Source organism: Ambystoma mexicanum, chromosome 5q (assembly GCF_040938575.1).
Source record: "Ambystoma mexicanum isolate Mex_15411 chromosome 5q, UKY_AmexF1_1, whole genome shotgun sequence".
Classification (NCBI taxonomy): domain Eukaryota; kingdom Metazoa; phylum Chordata; class Amphibia; order Caudata; family Ambystomatidae; genus Ambystoma; species Ambystoma mexicanum.
Window position 1 is genome coordinate 894,862,210 of NC_090933.1, and position 16,504 is coordinate 894,878,713.

Sequence of the window (16,504 nt, forward strand, 5' to 3'; positions counted from 1 at the left end):
GAGCACCAAGCACCAGTCAATAGTTCCCCAAACTCCTAATAGGAAACTGGTGCCCACCACGACACATACTTATTTTAAATGCTGATGAGAGAGAACCCACCTGTGCCACACATACGAGCAACTTATCTGCAGCTCAGTAACACAAGGCAAGACAGCTGATACGCGCTCACAATCGCAGGGTCGGTGGAGTTATCTCACCCCTGTGGCCTTAAGATATTCAGAGGCTAAATCCAAAACACAGTCATTCTCCGACAACGAGAGCAGGTGAATCCTGGCCTTGCCTAAAGCGCAATACCTCACAACTACGTCCCTGACCCTAGGTGGGCCACCAGTTCACCACGCACCCCTCATCAACAACGTCCCCCTCTAGAAGCCTGCTGCCCGAGAACTGAGTAACCTACTTACCTTCCGAGGAGCTACACACGAACATGCACAGAGAAACAGCACCGAAGTCACATCCAAAAACTCGGCTGCTAACTAGTCCCATCACAGTCACTTTCGATATCTCTCAGCAACAAGCTGACCTGCTAGAGCTAGTCATCTCCACGAAAATAACACATACAAACAAGCCTCCAATACTGCCCAGGAACAGTGCCCGGCGGCTAGGCCCCCAACTCACAGCCACCCATGAGACCACCACGCCCCTGTCGCCACCAGCCCACAGCACTGATCTCCGAAGACAGAACTGTAACTGGGTGTCTCCCCAACCCAGAGGTCCTTCCTTAACATCAAGAGCGAGGTTACAACTATAACACTACTCCCGAGAGTCTGACCAGCTTCAAATCTTACCATAGAGCTACCACCCAGGCCAGTCTGCAAATCCACCCACTCACCGCTCTAAGATCAGTATACCTGCTCCTGCGCACCCTGAACCCGACCATCCACATCCTTCACCCACACTTGAACAACTCAGAATGGGTAAATCTGACAAATCCCAAAGGAAACTGAACTTTGAACCCGGGGAGGTGGGCAAAACCCCTAAATTGAACGACCAGGCAGAATCTCCAACATCAGAAATGTAACAGGCAGACGAACCATCCCAAGTCACAGACATCCAGGAATTTCTCCTGGATCTCAAAGCTGGAATAGGAAGCTTAGACAGCAAATTGGACGCACTATCCTCAAAAGTGATCTAGACGACTCCACAATCTCACTCGCCACCAGGGTGCCAACATTGGAAAACCAAATGAAGGCTGCCACCGCCAAGAAGGAAGACCTTGAAATTCGCTCACGCCGTAACAACATCAGACTGGTGGGAGTGAGAGAAAGGCAAATCCCAGGGAAGATGGCGGAGTTCTTTGAAAATTTATGCAAAGACCTCTTCGGACCTGTCGGACCCTGTCGCACCTATTTATAGTCGAAAGAGCCCACAGAGTACTGATCAATAAGCCCATCCCAGGCGCCGCCCCGCTCCTTAATTTTAAAGACAGCAACACGATATTGCGCCTGTCCAGAGAGAAGGGAGAACTCCAATACGACGGTGACAACATTCAATTCTACCCCGACTTCAGGCCCAGAGGAGATCCTTTTCTGGGGTGAAACGTCGCCTACAAGACAACCAATTGTTCTAGTCAATGCTGTTCCCGGCAAAACTGCGAATCCAGTATGAGGGGGAAGCCCAATTTTTCAATACACCAGAAGAGACAGACTCCTTTCTAGACAGACTCGGATGTAAATCCCTTGAAAACAATCTGAGACCACTGATGAGGGACCGGGCCAGGAGGAACCCGCCATGATGCCAAAATCAACGTACCCACTAAAAACTCCTAATAACCTTTGTTATACACCAGAACATTCTAAAGCAGCTGATACAAAGGGAGCCGCTAACCTTGGTTGGACACTAGCTCCCCGAGCTCAGCACCGTTACTGACATTGGTTGAAAGGGAGGGAACAATGACGGGAACGTTGGGGGTTACCCGTGAAGGGGTGGTAAGTTACATAAAGTTCTGTAAGTGCACAGGTTGCAGATCCGCTGCCCGCCATCCGACGGCACAATCACCCTACAAGCTCAACGCACAGCCACACAATCACCTATCAGTGATCCGCAGACACCAAAAGCAAGACAGTGCTGGCAGAAACAAAAGGACAAGCCATACAGATCCGGAACATGGTTAATCACCAAAAGACACATGTAAGGTAGCCACAAGGAACGTCAGAGGAGGTAATCAATCAACCAAAACCAGGAAACTTACCCAATACCTCAGAAGGCATAAAATCGATGTAGCCTTGATCCAAGAAACGCATCTTATCCCAGGCTCTGAAAGCCGCTGGGCTCAAGATTGGGGCTGTCATAGATATTTCTCCTCTTATTCCTCCTATGCCAGAGGGGTCGGTATCCTGATTGATAAGAAATCCAAATTCAGACTGCTATCGACTGAAAAAGACAAAGAAGGTAGAGCACTCCTGATGCATGGGATTCTGGAAGGGAAAGAGATTATCCTGGTGAACTCTTATGGTCCAAATGTTGACCGCAAATAATTTCGACTGGGTAATGAAACACCTAGAGACTGCGAGCTCTGCCACAATCATTTGGAGAGGAGACCTAAACACACCATTAGACTCGCTGAAAGACAAATTCCATCCTTCGTCGGCCCTCCCCACCAAGGCCAGCCTCCAGATCTTTGAAATTTGCAATGCCTACAACCTCAAAGACATCTGGAGAGACAAAAACTGGGGAACCCAAAAATACACCTTCCACTCCTGGGTGCACAACACAAGTTCCCGCCTTGACTATCTATTAGTATCCTCGCAGAACTTTCTTCAATGGGGACACAGCCAAATCTTACCAAGAACCCTTTCAGACCACTCCACAGTCACCCTCGAATGGATCGAGCCTAGCAACATGGAAAGGAGGCCTCACTGGAGGTTCAAACCGGGATCCCTACAAGACCAAGTGTTTGCAAGTGAACTCCGAAACAAGATTACATCCTTTCCTGAACCCAACCAAAACTCAGTCTCGTCAATTGGAACACTCTGGGAAACGCTGAAATGTTACGTGAGGGGAGTTTGTATTGCAAAAGAAAATGGAATACTGAAACAAATCAGGAAAGAGCTCACTAACAGCGAAACCCGATTGAAAGAGCTTGAACACAGATGCTCCACCTTAAATGACCAGCACCTCCTAGCAACTGTCAAGGAAGAGATCGAAAAATTCAGGTCCACGGCCGAAAGAGAAATAGAATTCCTAACACGAGGCCACAAAATCCGACAATATGGAGAAGGCCAAAGATCCGGCGCCCTCCTAGGGAGACTAATAGCAGCTGACAGGAAACCAACCCTAGTGGAAAGAGTGCGGAACAATCACGGCTCCCTGGTACATAGCGAAGAGGAAATTGTTGATTCATTTTGTGTCTTTTATCAGGACCTTTACAGTTCCCGATGAACCTCCGACACAGAGGCCCTCTCCCGATATCTTGAAGACATCGAGCTATATTGGGTGGATGAGGAGCTAAGAAGGCCTCTAAACATGCCCATCACTTCAAGCAATTAAAGAACTCCCCATTACCAAAGCCCCTGGTCCCGACAGCCTGCTAGGCAAATTCTATAAAACCTTTGCCCCGCTTCTGGCCCCACTACTGCTACAGGTCTACAATGAAGCATTAAACACAGGGATGCTGCCTCAGACCCTGCAAGAAGCGAACGTAATCCTTTTATGCAAAACAGGAAAACCCCCTGAAATGCGCCTCATATAGACCAATCTCGCTAATAAATCTTAATAACAAGATCCTTGCCAAAATTCTCACCTTCAGACTGCTTCCCTTAATGCCCGGACTGGTGCTTGCTGATCAAGCGGGATTTGTGCCAGGGCGCAACACGACATTTGCCATAAGACGGATGTTCGGGGTAATGGAGGCGCTCGATCCTTCACATCAAGCAATAGCAGTCCTACTCGACCCTGAAAAAGGCCTTCGACTCTGTCGAGTGACCTTTCCGAGTTGCAGCCATGCGTCGCATGGGCCTGGGAAAACAATTCCTCAAAATGATCGCCCTTCTCTACAAACATCACATATCAAGCATCATCTTGGGCAACACAAAATCGTCCAACATAGAACTCCAGAGACGGACTAGGTAAGGATGCCGCCTGTCGGCCCTACTATTCGCCCTGGTGAAAGAACCTCTGGTCTCAGGACTCCGGTCTCATCACATGCACAAAGGCCTCTCTCTCGGACCTCACAAACTGATACTCTCCTTATATGCAGATGATGTGGCCCTCTTCGTCAGAGATCCAATCGACAACTTGAACCCAATCATGCGAGAGGTAATCAAATTCTCAGGTCTGAAAATCAATCACTCAAAATCAACTATATTTCCCCTAACCACAAACACCCAAGAATTCGCTGACGACTACGGTTTCAACTGGCAACACTCAAAGGTCAGATACCTAAGTATCCTGATGTCCAGAAACCGTCAAGATATTTTCCAGGATAACTACGAAAAAGCAGTTGCGATAACAAGAGGCAAAGTGGATAGATGGAAGATCCTCCCGCTCACACTACGGGGACGGGCCTCCCTGGTGAAAATGGTGATTCTCCCCAAATTCCTGTACCTCTTCACTAACATCCCCCTTCTACTACCACAACAATTTCTTCACCGTATATGAAGTATGATCCTCGATTTACTGTGGGCAGGCAAGACGGCAAGAGTGGCATACACCACGCTCATCCAACCTACAGCGAAAGGTGGACTCGCACTCCCAGACCTGGAATGCTATTACTGGGCTGCACAAGCCCAATTCTTGGGACACTGGTACTCGATGCACATCATTAGACCCCACGTCCAAATCGAGAGAGCCCTTGCGACCCCGAACCTGCTAAGAGCGGTCATCATAGCCGAGCAACGGGTGCCCCAACCATCGCTAAATATAGTTCTATCCACTTATGCCATCTGGAAGAAAATGGCACTGAAAAGCGGTGTTCAAACTAGGTTCTCCCCGCTCATCCTAGCAAGGTTTATTCCGGGCATACCGCTGACCACCAAAAGAGTGTACCAACAATGGACAGACAGGTTGCATATTAACACGCTGGGCGACCTTTTCATTGAAGGCACGTTTCTAACATCCCAACAGGCCTGAGATAAAGGAGGCGATACAGCCCTGGACACGTTAATTTACTTTCGGCTGCGCCACGCACTTCAAAATTACATGGCTACATTTCCACGACAACCACCCACGTGGCAGCTGCTACATGGAGTAACTCAAGCACAAGGCGAAGGCAGATTGGTATCCAAGATTTACAAGTCACTCCTGACAGAAACAACCCTCCCACTCAAAGGTCCTAAGGTAAGATGGGAGAAATCCTTACAAACAGCGATAACTGACGCAGACTGGACCTATATCCTACACCAAACTTAGAAATAGATTACTTAATGCACGATACAAGCAGATTCATTTCAACTACTTACACCAGAAGTATTATATTCCGGCAAAGCTGCATTCACGACGAACGTCCATTTCACATACCTGTGAATGCTGCAAGGCCCCTGAAGCAGATTTCGTCCACCTGGCATGGACCTGCCCACGCATCGTACATTTCTGGTACCAAGTAATTGTAAAAACATCTGCAATAATCAGAACACCAATAGAACCTAACCCCACACTGGCTCTGCTCAGCCTAACCAGACACCTACCTCTCCCGGGACGGAAACTGGTGAGCCTTCTGTTGGTGCTGGCCTGCAGAAGGATAGCAATTACGTGGGGACGAGGACCCCCACCAACTCTACGAAGATGGCTTAATGATGTAACCTACTGCCAAGACGTGGAATCATACTTTATCAAAACCTTACCTCTCCACGCCCGTCGCCCAGATATCTCAGGTCATTACATCTCATATCTGTTTTCCACTTCAGACGCAACATCTTCCCAGAACTCGACACCGGCCACAACTCCCCACAAAGATCATTCCCCAATAACGGGAGTCTGCGACACATAAAAGAATTGTAGGAACTGCCAATGCTCTCACATGACTGGAAGCGTCAGATAAGCATCCCTGAGGTCTATACGGACTAACTATTCTCCTGTCTGTAACACGTATCTTAAAAGGTGGATTTCCTCATCTTGAAATGCCTGTAAATAAGGAAAGCATTCAGGTTTCTTAAATGTATCTCTGATCTGGTTTTTCATCTGCCCTTCACTAAGAACATATTGCTTATAAAACCAACTGTGGAGCCTGACGTCTGCGTAATGGGCTTTTTATTTTGCTCTAGTTCTGCTTGTCTTCCTTGTTGAACACGATTGGTCCTGGCCACTCTGTTTTTATTGGATCCTGACAGAACTCTAGATGGAACTCTTAAACAGTCTTTTCAACCCAGGCATCTCCCCATGATTCTTTGCATTTCTCTATGAACTGCGCCGTCGTCCCCACTACCTCTGGGGTCACTGTCCCAGATCGCAGCGCTCTGACCCAGTCTCACCTGTATTTGCATTTTGACCTCTGTTGCTGGATCTCCAACCTCTTCCACTGCCCCGTCCCCACGATTGAAAGAAAAGGTCTGGTTTGTGTTCTTCCTGTTCTCTCCAGCTGTTTCTGTTGCTATAGTTGGACCTGTAGGTTGAATAGCGGCTGGCTGAGTTGCCCTGACCTTTGCCAGCCCTTCCAAAAACCTTGCTTCCAAATAACCTCTTCAAGCAGGATTGTGCTTTGTCTATCGCTGCATGGGTAATGGCAAATGTTGACATTTCTTTTTAAAAAAGCATCTCCGAAAAGCTTGCTTTTAGCAGCCATTGCTGACTCGGATATAGCCAATTCCCTGATTTTGGGTTTGAGTTTTAATAAAATAGATCTCCTCCTCTCTGTGGTTAAACTGCTGTTGGTGTTGCGTATGAGGCATATCGCCCTTTCTGTCCAACCAGCCAAAATCTCTGGGTCAACATTTTGATCTGGCTGTTTCACTTCTTCGACATCTGCTAAATCTTAGTTAATGGTTCCGGGATGTGCAAGACCTTATCCTGGCACGACCTCTAGGACTTGCCTATACCTTTTTCATGTCTCTGCCATACCTTCCCATGAAGTAAAGCATCTTTTCAACTATCTTGGGTATGTGAGAAACCAAAGGGTGTCTCACCTGCAAGGCCTCTGGGACTTGTCATCCAGGTGGCCAGAACACAGCCATCGCTCTTGGATCCAGTTCCTGGAGGTGGACTAGTGCGGGAGGATCACGTGGGTGAGGGGTCTTCGGGGAGTGGGGGTGAGGCAGCTGATGGTGAGACATAGTATTACCCCCTATTTTGTTTATCCAACTCATTTCTTTAAGGATTCACTGAGGTCCCAATACCCCCCTTCTTACACAAACACTGGGCCGATGAAGAGGGTGACAGAGAGTAACAATATTAACTTTCACACAACGTAATGGACATGTCCCGCTAATCGAGTCAGGCAAATTCAGACACTTGACTCTAAGTGTATACACCTGATACCATTAGCTCTCTTCCCACAAATAAAAAGCAGAACCCAAAGACACACTCTGAGCAAGGCGGAACACGAGTAGGAGCAGAACTTCTGGGATGAAGGAAAACCTACTGGAACAGAGTGACAGACCAAGGGGCGAGAGCAGTTGGTCCAAAACACCAAGAGTTCCCTACCGGAGGACGTTGCCTCCGACAGGCCGTGGAAAACACGAGGAGGAGGCCAGACCCACAAGTGAGACTTCATTGTGTTTCAAGGACGCCAGCGACTCTCCCGGGTGAACGGTGGAGTTGGGGAGGTGAGGCCAAGCCTGTGGCACTAACCTTGACTCGTGAATTGGATATCGCAAAACCAAGAAAGAAGTAAAAGACAGCTGTGAAATCAGCGATAGTAAGTAATGGAGTGGTCCAGCAAAAGAAAGTAGCTCACTCAAAAGTCTCTGTGAAAGGTACATTGTTTGAAGCGATAAAGCGAATGAACAGCAAAAGTGAAATACAGAAGTTTAACTCCAAGTGAAGGGGAGAATGAACGTTAAACTGTATGTAAACTTTGAGTCGAAGTGGTCCCGGGGTGGTATGTAAAGAAGGCCATGCACATTTGAAAGTCTTCGACCTCCGAAAGTGGTCCGAGCCCGACAGAGGGAGACCGAAGTATAATAAGCTTGGGGAAGGGAGCCCCCTTGCAAGTTTGTGTAGAACTTTGTCCTGAGCCTGACAGAGTGGGACCTAAGTGAACTGTATGGTGAAAGGTCTGAGCCCGACAGAGGGGGATGTTTGTGAACTTTTTGGTTGAAACATTATTTTGGTAGTCAGGAAAAGAGACTTTAACGTGGAAGGCCAGGCGGGCCGCAATCCACGTTTTTAAATGGTTTATTGTGTTGGAAACTGAGCCAGAGTGTGTCATCCTGCCTACAGGGACCACCTTACTCAGTAAGGTCTAACGTGGAGAGGAGAGCTGGTTCAACTACATTTATTCATTTGAACACTTATTTAAAAAAATAAATTGTATTATCAGTTGATATGGCTGGACCAAGTTCGACCTTTCAACTTGTCAATATGTACATGCTAAAATCAACATTTCTTACATATAATCATTAAAATACTTGTCTTATCATCTCAGAAACCAATTATTAACAATAAAATACCTCAATATAAAACAAATACCTATCATGTCTATTGCTCATTTTCCTGAGACTTGACAGTTCACATTCACAAAATTGTGCAGATTTAAAGCGTGTAAATATTTCACAATTGCATAATGAATGGATTTCCTATTAGAATGGAAAAGGTGAGACCAGAGAAACATTGCAGTTACATCTCTATACTCTTCCATATGCACTTTGAAATACATTTCTCGTTGAGAAGCTAATTTAGTACACAATGCTATCAAATGTTCAAGGGTTTCTTGTTGCAACAGACAAAATCTGCGCAAGACATCTTTCCTGGGTAATATTTTTCAATTACATAGTAGTTCTTTTGTAGGCCAGAGAAGGAGTCTAAATCTTAGATAGTCTGCACCTTGTTGGGCTGTAGGTGATTTTAATAAGTATGGAGCTATTACACCGAATTTCTCGGGGGCAAATGGATTCTTAGCAAATTGTTTATTTTTCAGGCATAATTTCCCTGTGCCAATGCAATCATATTCATACATTTTTATTTTGGCCTTATTTGGATTTTCTATTAACAGATTAGTAGATATACCCGCATCGTGCAGCGCTTCTTGAACTTTAGCTCTCAAAAGTTTTGGAAATCTGGGGGGGGGTGCTGTTGCGCGCAACTAAAATGGCCGCCTGATTGGAGTGCTCCGATCCCGAGGACATCCTTATCATAAATTAATCATGTTTGGGGCCGCGAAGATAGGAAGCGACTACATCTGCTGTTGCCGGAATTCCTACTGCACGTTGTGTGCAAATCCTGTGTGAAACCGCGGAGGCGCGGCTGAGTTCTGGGCTCCGTTTCGCGACGCGGCCCGCTCGGCTGCCTGCAGGCCGCCCCTGAGATCCGGAAGAGTCGCACGCCAGACCGAGGCTCTGCGGACGCCGGAGGGCCATGTGGGGGAGGGGCGCTGGTCCCGACGGCGCTTCCTTGATACGCGGGCCTGCGGGCAGACCGTGTGTGTTGGTGCCGGGGTCCCTGCAAGACGAAGATTGGCTGCTGCTACTGCCCACCTCCCGAACAACGGCTGGGTCGATACGCGGTCTCCCACGCAGGGCTCCAGCCAGCTCTGTGGGTCTGCCGCCGATCGGGTTCCGACTGGCGCTACGAAAGCAGGTGAGGGGCTTGAAAGTGCATGGACCCAGCTGCATCGGAGTGTATATACAGCGTTAATATCTTTCTATCCGTCAATCGGAGACACTGATTAACGTGGGAGAGCACAATACTTCCGTAGAGGGGACTTTGCGCTATATTATACCGGCAAAACCTCTGTGCTGTTAACTTGAGGGTGCTGCTCCTTGTTTTGTCGCTGGGAGGAGGCCTGTACATTTCTACTGATCCTTTAGCAGACCTGCACCATTGGGAGAAGTATGTGATCCGCGGCAATTTGGCTCCCTAACTCGACTGGCCAGACTGCGCCACAAGTGGCTCGACATCAGTTGCCATGGATGACCGCTAAAGGCGACCCGACACACTACCAGTAATCCGTTGGAGGGTCGTGAAGAGGCTGGCTGCTGGCGTGAGTGGTGGTAGGCCTCCATATATAAGGACATGTGCGATCAGAGGCGACGCTAGATCAGCCCGGAACCCAGGCAACAACGACTCCTTTGGGTTTTGAGAGTCGATATACCGGCCCTCATTGTGTACTGTAACAGAACCAACTGTACGAACGATACTATACCATCGTGAGAGTCTGGCCTGACTCACGTCATCGGTCCTTGTTCTGTAAAGACGGCTCATGGGCCGATACGAGAAGAAAAGCGCAGGGGGGAAAAAAACTGGCCCGATGGACTCCTTTGCCAGCTCCCAACCTCAGGGGACGCCGGCAGCCACAACCATGGAAAATGACATACTTGCTGAGCCTGGGTATGACGCCAGAGAAGACCGTCTTATGACCATGGTGCAGAACGGCTTCCTAGCTGTCAAGTTAGACGATATTGTTTCGAACATCAGCTCCCTCAAGGCTAGAGTGGACAAGGAAAGCTCTCACATTACAGAGGCCGAAAGCAGAATCAGTACTAATGAAGATGCGATAACGCAGCATGGCCGGGACATAGCACAACTTAAAGGTGAACTGCGCAACACTCAAGCAAAATGCGAGGACCTTGAATCTAGATCCAGGAGAAACAATATCCGTGTTATCGGCGTTCCAGAATCCTTTTGCAAGGGCCCGATGGAGAGACAGGTAGAGGCCCTGTTGAAAACCCTTTTGGGAACGGAATCCTTCCCTGACCACTTTCTGGTTGAGAGGGCTCATCGTACACTTGCGCCACCGCCCAAGCCTGGGGCACCACCACGCACGATCATTGTCCGTCTCCTCAATTATAGAGACACGGTGCTCAGACTGTCCAGGGAAAAGGGCTCTCTGCAGTACGAAGGCAACAAAGTCCACATATACCCTGATTTTTCGACAAGCGCCCAGATGCTGCGCAGATCCTACGAACAGGCCAAAAAGCTCATCATCGGGTTGGGGTTGATGGTGAGGGTTGGGGTTGGGGAAGGGCACAATTGGTTGCCATAGTTGGCAAATTTTTTAAAATGCAGAGTCAGGTTGCAGCAGGTACGACAGTTACGGTTTGTGGCACGGGTGAACTACTTCACTCATTGACATTGACATTATACTATGGTACTGAGTGACAAAGTTGTAAGTGTTAAACTCCTTTCATGGAACATACGAGGCTTGAACAACCCAATTAAATCTAGGAAAATTGCAGCATATGTTACCAGACATAGCCCCCAGATTATACTGTTGCAGGAGACGCACGCACTAGGGCAGGTTTGCTCCAATTTCCTGTCTAGGTGGGGCCCTCTGAGATATTACACCGAATACTTCTCCCAATGTAGAGGAGTCCTCACCCTAATACATCCGAAACTGGGCTTCCGCACTCATGACGTTAAGATCTATCAACAGGGAAGATATGTGTTGGTATGGGGAGAGCTGGCAGGGCGAAATATGGTTTTGGTTAACACGTACGGCCCCAACATGGATGACCCCGAATTCTATAATGCTATACATAATATGTTGATTGAAGCTGAAGAGCAGTGGTCTGGGGGGGAGAATTCAATACAATCCTTGACACATCTCTTGACAGGTCTACAACGTCATACAGACCCTTAACCCGAGCCGCATTAGCCATACGACAAATAATGCAACAAATGACTATGGTAGACATCTGGCGAGAGTTACACCCCCTAGAGCAGCGCTTCACATTCTACTCATCAGTGCATGATTCAGAGTCTCGAATTGATTACTGGCTAATGAGCTCCACACTTGTGAATATGGTCCAGCATTGTGAAATGTATCCCCGCACCCTCTCGGATCACTTCCCTGTGTCACTTACTCTGAGTGTTGATGAAGCTGTCCCCAGGGCCAGACGCTGGAGAATGACCCCTGACCTACTTAGAGACCCGAATGTCTGCGAATCATTGCGTACTGAAATAGAGCAATTTTTTCAACTAAACGAGGGGTCGGTGAAACGGTGCGCCACGTTATGGGAAACATTTAAGGTGTGGGTTCGGGGTGCAATTATGGCTAAAACCACAGGCTTACTTAAAACAGTTAGACAAGAGTTGGACACCACAGAAGCCAAACTCGAGCTCCTGGAGTTTGAATACACCTGTACACATAGTAAGGAGGCCCTTCTAGATATCCACACAACATTGGCAGACTTTAATAAACTTGCTGCAAGGGAGGTACAGTATATGGCTGCCCCGATCCGAGCTCGTAGATACGGGGAAAGTAATAAAGCAGGGAAACTTCTGGCCCAGATGCTCAAAACTGAGCATGGTCACCCCCCTATAGCAGCCATCCAGGCGCCTAGTGGGGACATAGTAAATGGTGAACAAGAAATCAATGACATGTTTGCTGCATTCTACAAAACATTATACTCTAATAGAGACACCAAAACTAAAGAAGAAATAGCAAGTTACCTGCATGTTATTGATCTTCCGACCTTGACCTCTGATACGCGCATGTTATTGGATACCCCCATAACACTAGATGAAATTACGGAGGCAATAAAAGCGTTAACCTCTGGTAAGGCCCCTGGGCCTGACGGACTCTGCGCCGAAATTTACAAAGAATATAACGACGTACTCGCCCCTCTTTTGCTGACAGTTTGGGAAGAGGCAATGGAATGTGGTATATTACCAGACACCATGCGAGAGGCAGTCATAACTGTTCTGCTTAAACCTCGTAGGCCCCCTCATGACATGGGGTCATATAGACCCCTTTCGGTTATTAACACAGATGCGAAGATTTTCGCCAAAATCCTGGCCATCAGACTGTTGCCCTATATGCCCATACTGGTGGATCCCGACCAGGTGGGCTTTGTATCAACGAGGTCTACTGCTCTCAATCTGCGCAGACTCTTCGGAGTTATGGCACATATAGATCCGGCGGCAGACGCGGTGGCGGCCTCCCTTGACACCGAGAAGGCGTTTGATTCTGTCTCCTGGGTCTATCTGTTTCAGGTCCTTGAGAGATTTGGGTTGGGAAGCTACTTTGTCAACTGTGTTAAGCTATTGTACACCTCCCCGGGAGCGAAAATACTAACTAATCAAACCATGTTGTCCCTGTTTCGTCTGGGTAGAGGCACAAGACAGGGCTGCCCCTTTTCCCCAATCCTTTTTGCGCTTATCATAGAACCCATGGCTAAATATGTCGAATAAAACCATGCATGTAGAGGGCTTCGCATGACTGGGAAACCGCAAATCATCTCCCTATATGCGAACGATACCCTATTATACATTAGGAACCCGGAAGTAAACCTAAGGCCAATCATGTTGGAGGTTGAGACGTTCTCCGAATACTCGGGATACAAGATCAACGTATCCAAGTCGGAACTGTTCCCGCTCATGCCAAGTACTAGAGAAATGTCGGATACACACGGATTTAAATGGTCACCTATACATATCCGCTATTTGGGGATCATGGTTTCAAAAGACTGGAGCACACTGTACACGGAAAATCATGGTGAACTTTTACAATCCCTTACAGCTAAACTACAATCCTGGAATAGGCTCCCCTTATCCCTATATGGGCGAATATCCTTACTTAAGATGACTGTGTTACCCAAACTCCTATATTTCTTTTGCAATATACCGATCTGGCCGGGCAGAGCCTTCTTTAATAAACTGAACACTCTAACCACCACTTTTGTATGGGGAGGGAAGACGCCTAGGTTGAAATGGTCCAAAATGACAGAACCCTTTGAAAAGGGTGGGATTGCTGCCCCAGACTTCGAACTCTATTACTTAACATCTGAGGCACACTTTGTGAGACACTGGTTTGACCAGGAAGACACTGCACCACACATTCCCCTGGAAAGATTTGCAGCTTCCCCTATAGAACTACGAGCGGTCATGTTTGATCTTCAACGAAAAGAGCCATGCAAATATGACCCTGTCAACGCCACTGTACGCGCATGGTCTATGATATACAATAGGCTCGCCCTTACAACCCCGTATGATCCAGAAGTGCCACTATGGAACTACCCAGGCATAAGCCCCACATTTGATAGGGCCCTCCAAGGTGCTTGGGACCCACAAAAGCAATTTCGAATGCGAGATATGTTTCCGGAAGGGAAATACTGTGCTCTTGACGATTTTATTGGGCCGGTGGGTGGAGATCACCTTAAGTGATTTCAGTTTCATAGAATGAGGGCTGCTTTTGCCGCTAAATGGCCCTCGTTCCCAGAGGAACCGGCCACACATGAATGTATTGCAGCCATGACGGAACCGGTGGACATAGTAAAAGCCTGTCTGCGCTCTACAACCTTGTTCAAACACTTAATTAATTAAAGGGAACTGGGAAGGGGACCTGGGGGTGGTACTGGGGTGGAACTGGGTGAAGACACGTGGTTGAGATTCTGCCAGTTGACCAAACAGGTATCCATGAACTCAGGGCTTCGGCTCATTCAGTTTAAGGTTCTTAACCAGCTACACTATGCCCCAGCTAACTTAGCTAAATTTGTACAAGGTCACACAGGGAAATGCCCTAAATGCGATGCCCTGATGCAGACTCTTTTCATATGTACTGGGCCTGTCCACCGGTCACTGCATTCTGGGGGGAGGTGGCAGAGATCCTGGAAGACATCCCGGCCATACCTGCCACACCTTCCCCACTGAAATATCTCTTTGGGGATATCGGTAAAGCCGCTACCACCACTAGACGATTATTTAACTTGGCATGTGTGGTTGCAAAACGTAATATACTGAAATTTTGGAAATCAATACATCCTCCAAGGTGGCTGGACTTCTTGAAAGACTTGTCAATGATTAACGAACTGGAGGAACAATTTATTATAACGTTGCCATCGAGATGCCGTCCCAAAGATATATGGGCACTGTTCAGGCTATATTTATGTAATATGATATCTGATGGAGAAGATAATCCGACGTCGCCACTCTAGTACTGTTATGCAATGTGAAAACGTGCAACCTATACTGTTAATATGTATCTATGTTGTTGTGATCGATGTGCTTTGCCAACTGCCAACCAGTTTAGTACTGTTGTAACCCTCTGAACAAAAATAAAAATTATTTTAAAAAAAAGTTTTGGAAATCTATCCTCAGATGATTGTAAATACGAAGACATCATTAATAAAAGGCCATTATCAGATTTTTTCAAAAGGCATTTGCTACAGCAAATACAGGCCTTCCTTTTATCATTAGCAGCGAGCGATATTAGGCCTAATTCATGCCTTATTACTGGAATTGATGCCGACATTGGCAATTGCAGAACTTTTTTCCAGTAGGAGCTCTCCAGCTTTGCCCAATAGGCATCAGACTTCCACGGCTTGGTTTCAGCACCATAGAGTAATACTGGAATTACTTTCTGTCTATAATAGACAATGATAAGCGCAATAGAGAATTTGCAGCATTCTCCACTAAAGATCTTACTTTGTGATATGGCTGTTAATAATTTATTAGCCATACTTTCCTCATATGGCTTGTCTTGAAGACTGTCACACCCTTCCCTTTTTCTCACCTGTTTGTCCTTGATTGCGGTCTTCTTGGGAGCTCCTTCCTTCTTCCTGACTGATTGGGACTTGTACAGGAAAGGACGTGAATCTTCGGGTTCCAGTGTGAGTAGTGCCAACTGCCTAAGAGCAGAGTAGCGTTCAGTATCCAGGAAGGTTACGGTGGCGGAATCCAGGAAGGAAGGGGAACAGGGTGTCCAATGCTCTGTGAGTGCTGGTGAGCCCGCGACACCGAACCACGAGACGTAGTCCGGGATGAAAGGGAGAACGGGCCTGGCATAAGCAGGGACAGGTATAAATATTTTCCAGGAAGGAGAGGATGGTAGAAAAATGGGAAATAGCACTGGTTGAAGGAAACGATACACTTGCCAAACAACTCGGAACAGTAGCGTTGAGATGCGCAGAGCCGCGGGGCCGTGCCGATTTTCTAGGAAACAGCACGTTGCGCATAAACACTGTACTGTCGGCCATGTTGGGAGAACCACCGACCTGATGTTGCGGTGCATCATGGACCACAAATTCCAGAAGGGCCGGAATCGGTGATTCATGACAGCATGCTCCCTCTTAAATCTTGATCCACCGGGTTTGCCTGGATAGGTTTGATGGAACGTTTGTACTAGACAGGGGGGCATTCATATTTGAGACAGGTTCCCAGGTGCGTTCGCTGGGGGGGGTATCCTTTCCATTCCACTAAGTATTGGAGTCGACCCCGTCTGTATCTAGAATCACATATCCTCGAGATCTCGTATTCAATCTGGTCATTGGCGAGCCCGGGGCTAGGTCGATGAGTCGATCTGGTGGATCGTGCATACGGTTTCAACAAGGAAGTGTGGAAGACAGGATGTATCTTCTTTCGGGATTCTGGAAGCTGAAGTCGAAAGGCCACTGGATTGATGATTTCCTTAATGGAGAAAGGTCCATAATACTTGGGAGCCAGTTTCGAGGATAACCAGACTTTGTCACCAAT